Consider the following 5421-nt stretch of genomic DNA (forward strand, 5'->3'; position numbering starts at 1 on the left):
TACATCTCAATGTACACATATATATACACACACAGACACATACATATATACTCATGCACACAATTCACACTGTCTGCCTTTATTCATTCCCATCGCCACCTCGCCACACATGGAATACCATCCCCCTCCCCCCTCATGTGTGCGAGGTAGCACTAGGAAAAGACAACAAAGGCCCCATTTGTTCACACTCAGTCTCTAGCTGTCATGCAATAATGCCCGAAACCACAGCTCCCTTTCCACATCCAGGCCCCACACAACTTTCCATGGTTTACCCCAGACGCCTCACATGCCCTGATTCAATCCACTGACAGCACGTCAACCCCGGTATACCACATCGATCCAATTCACTCTATTCCTTGCCTGCCTTTCACCCTCCTGCATGTTCAGGCCCCGATCACACAAAATCTTTTTCACTCCATCTTCCCACCTCCAATTTGGTCTCCCACTTCTCCTCATTCCCTCCACCTCCGACACATATATCCTCTTGGTCAATCTTTCCTCACTCACTCTCTCCATGTAACCAAACCATTTCAAAACACCCTCTTCTGCTCTCTCAACCACACTCTTATTATTACCACACATCTCTCTTACCCTGACATTAGTTACTCGATCAAACCACCTAACACCACATATTGTCCTCAGACATCTCATTTCCGGCACATCCACCCTCCTCCGCACAACTCTATCCATAGCCCACGCCTCGCAACCATACAGCATTGTTGGAACCACTATTCCTTCAAACATATCCATTTTTGCTTTCCGAGATAATGTTCTCGACTTCCACACATTTTTCAAGGCTCCCAGAATTTTAGCCCCCTACCCCACCCTATGATTCACTTCCGCTTCCATGATTCCATCCGCTGGCAAATCCACTCCAAGATATCTAAAACACTTCACTTCCTCCAGTTTTTCTCCATTCAACCTTACCTCCCAATTGACTTGACCCTCAACCCTACTGTACCTAATAACCTTGCTCTTATTCACATTTACTCTCAACTTTCTTCTTTCACACACCTTACCAAACTCAGTCATCAGCTTCTGCAGTTTCTCACATGAATCAGCCACCAGCGCTGTTATCATCAGCAAACAACAACTGACTCACTTCCCAAGCTCTCTCATCCACAGCAGACTGCATACTTGCCCCTCTTTCCAAAACTCTTGCATTCACTTCCCTAACAACCCCATCCATAAACAAATTAAACAACCATGGAGACATCACACACCCCTGCCGCAAACTTACATTCACTGAGAACCAATCACTTTCCTCTCTTCCTACACGTACACATGCCTTACATCCTCGATAAAAACTTTTCACTGCTTCTAACAACTTGCCTCCCACACCATATATTCTTAATACCTTCCACAGAGCATCTCTATCAACTCTATCATATGCCTTCTCCAGATCCATAAATGCTACATACAAATCCATTTGCTTTTCTAAGTATTTCTCACATACATTCTTCAAAGCAAACAGCTGATCCACACATCCTATATATATATATATATATATATATATATATATATATATATATATATATATATATATATATATATTATCCCTGGGGATAGGGGATTAAGAGTACTTCCCACGTATTCCCTGCGTGTCGTAGAAGGCGACTAAAAGGGGAGGGAGCGGGGGGCTGGAAATCCTCCCCTCTCGGTTTTTTTTTTTTTTTTAATTTTCCAAAAGAAGGAACAGAGAATTGGGTCAGGTGAGGGTATTCCCTCAAAGGCCCAGTCCTCTGTTCTTAACGCTACCTCGCTAATGCGGGAAATGGCGAATAGTTTGAAAGAAAAAAAAAATATATATATATATATATATATCTTTTTTCTTTCAAACTATTCGCCATTTCCCGCATTAGCGAGGTAGCGTTAAGAACAGAGGACTGGGCCTTGAGGGAATACCCTCACCTGGCCCAACTCTCTGTTCCTTCTTTTGGAAAATTAAAAAAAAAACGAGAGGGGAGGATTTCCAGCCCCCCGCTCCCTCCCCTTTTAGTCGCCTTCTACGACACGCAGGGAATACGTGGGAAGTATTCTTTCTCCCCTATCCCCAGGGATAATATATATATATATATATATATATATATATATATATATATATATATATATATATATATATATATATATTTCTTTCAAGCTATTCGCCATTTCCCGCATTAGCGAGGTAGCGTTAAGAACAGAGGACTGGGCCTTTTGAGGGAATACCCTCACCTGGCCCAATTCTCCGTTCCTTCTTTTGGAAAATTAAAAAAAAACGAGAGGGGAGGATTTCCAGCCACCCGCTCCCTCCCCTTGTAGTCGCCTTCTACGACACGCAGGGAATACGTGGGAAGTATTCTTTCTCCCTTATCCCCAGGTATATATATATATATATATATATATATATTATATATCTTTTTCTTTCAAACTATTCGCCATTTCCCGCGTAAGCGAGGTAGCGTTAAGAACAGAGGACTGGGCCTTTGTGGAATATCCTCACCTGACCCCACTCTGTTCCTTCTTTTAGAAAATTAAAAAAAAAATGAGAGGGAAGGATATCCACCCCCCCGCTCCCTCCCCTTTTAGTCGCCTTCTACGACACGCAGGGAATACGTGGGAAGTATTCTCAATCCCCTATCCCCAGGGATATCTATATATTATTATTATTATTATCATTTTGCTTTGTCGCTGTCTCCCGCGTTTGCGAGGTAGCGCAAGGAAACAAAAGAAATGGCCCAACCCACCCCCATACACATGTATATACATACACGTCCCCACATGCAAATATACACACCCATACATCTCAATGTACACATATATATACACACACACACATATACATATATACACACGCACACAATTCACACTGTCTCAATTCATATATATATATATATATATATATATATATATATATATATATATATATATATATATATATATTCTTTTTCTTTCTTTCAAACTATTCGCCATTTCCCGCATTAGCGAGGTAGCGTTAAGAACAGAGGACTGGGCCTTTGAGGGAATACCCTCACCTGGCCCAATTCTCTGTTCCTTCTTTTGGAAAATGAAACACGAAAAGTTCCCAAGTGCACTTTCGTGTAATAATCACATTATCAAGAGACAAGAGAGAAATACAACAGTCAGTTGATATACATCGAAGAGACGAAGCTAGTTCGCCATTTGGTAAACATGTGATTGTCCAAAACATACAACGAGCGTTCATAAACTTATTATTTTACAAATCTTATCAACAATAAAGTTATCTAGTTTGTATAGACCATCACTAATATTAAGATTATAATTCTTTGTGTATTTAATAATAGAAGATTCAATGATATTTCTCTTGGTAATAGAGTTAATAACTGAGATGGCATTACTCCAGTCAATACAATGATCATAGTTTTGAGCATGATTAAACAAGGCATTTGATTCTTGTCCCGTTTTTATACTATATGTTGCTTAAGTCTAACAAAAAGAGCCTTGCCAGTCTGACCAACATAAAATTTATCACAGTTTCCACATGGCACTTTATAGATGCAACCAAGAGAATTTTCTGGTGAATTCCTGATTAAGATATTCTTTATAGTATTATTGTTGCTAAAGGCAACATTTACATCAAAGGATTTAAGCAACATGGGAAGCAAAGTGAAATTATTATTAAAAGGGAGAACTAAAAGATTCTTGGTGTCAATGGGAGGTTTGGGCTCAACTCTATAAAATGATTTCTTTGCTAACTTAAGGGATTTATCAATGAATGTTGGGTACTTTAACTTAGATCCAATAGAATATATCTTCTCAAACTCATCATCAATAAGCTCTGGACTGCAAATACGTAATGCCCTAAGGAACATAGACTGAAATGATGATAATTTAACTCTGTCATGTTGAGATGAGTAATAATGGATATATAAGCATACATTGGTGGGTTTTCTGTATATGCTAAACTTAAACTTGTTTCCTTGTCTATGGATCATGCAATCTAAAAATGGTAACATACCATTATTTTAATTTTCTACAGTAAATTTGATGGAAGGTACTAAATTGTTAAGTAAAGAGAGAAATATCTGTAAATTTTCATTTGTTGGCCAAACACAAAGAACATCATCTACATACCTAAACCAAATTGCATTAGAAGGTAAGATATCCTTAAGCAATTTTGTTTCAAAAAATTCCATATAAAGATTACGTAGATGAAAGAGGATTACACATTGTCATACCAAATATTTGAGCATAATAATCTCCATTAAATTGAAATACACAGTCTTTTATACACAATTTTATCAGTTCAATGAAATTAGACTTTGAAACAGGTAAATGAATACCATCCAAGACATCAAATAAATATTCTAAAAGGTCATCAACTGGAACTTTAGTGAAAAGTGAGGAAACATCAAAGCTAGCTAGTTTGAAATCAAAACACTGATATTGTTTAGCTTGTTGACTAAATCTAAATTGTTTGTGATATTAGAATTTGATACCTTACCCACTAAAGGGCTTAATAAAGACACTAACCATTTTGACAATTTATATGTGATGGAGCCTACTTAACTCACTATAAGTCTTGCTGGAAAATTCTGTTTATGTGTTTTGATAAGTCCATACATATATGTCAATGAAGGGGACAGGGATGACAAATTTTTGATAAGAGAATGTTACCTTTCAACAACAACTTCATTTCTTTATTGAAGTGAGAATTAACTGCTTCAAGTGCCTTGTGGAAACTGTGATAAATGTTATGTTGGTCAGACTGGTAAGGCTCTTTCTGTTAGACTTAAGCAACATGAATATAGTATAAGAACGGGACAAGAATCAAATGCTTCTAACAACTTGCCTCCCACACCATATATTCTTAATACCTTCCACAGAGCATCTCTATCAACTCTATCATGTGCCTTCTCCAGATCCATAAATGCTACATACAAATCCATTTGCTTTTCTAAGTATTTCTCACATACATTCTTCAAAGCAAACACCTGATCCACACATCCTCTACCACTTCTGAAACCAGTCTGTTGGGGATGAGAGAGCTTGGGAAGTGAGTCAGTTATTGTTCGCTGATGATACAGCGCTGGTGGTTGATTCATGTGAGAAACTGCAGAAGCTGGTGACTGAGTTTGGTAAAGTGTGTGAAAGAAGAAAGTTAAGAGTAAATGTGAATAAGAGCAAGGTTATTAGGTACAGTAGGGTTGAGGGTCAAGTCAATTGGGAGGTGAGTTTGAATGGAGAAAAACTGGAGGAAGTGAAGTGTTTTAGATATCTGGGAGTGGATCTGGCAGCGGATGGAACCATGGAAGCGGAAGTGGATCTTAGGGTGGGAGAGGGGGCAAAAATTCTGGGAGCCTTGAAGAATGTGTGGAAGTCGAGAACATTGTCTCGGAAAGCAAAAATGGGTATGTTTGAAGGAATAGTGGTTCCAACAATGTTGTATGGTTGCGAGGC

This window comes from Panulirus ornatus, chromosome 44 (genome assembly GCF_036320965.1).
Source record: "Panulirus ornatus isolate Po-2019 chromosome 44, ASM3632096v1, whole genome shotgun sequence".
Classification (NCBI taxonomy): Eukaryota; Metazoa; Arthropoda; class Malacostraca; order Decapoda; family Palinuridae; genus Panulirus; species Panulirus ornatus.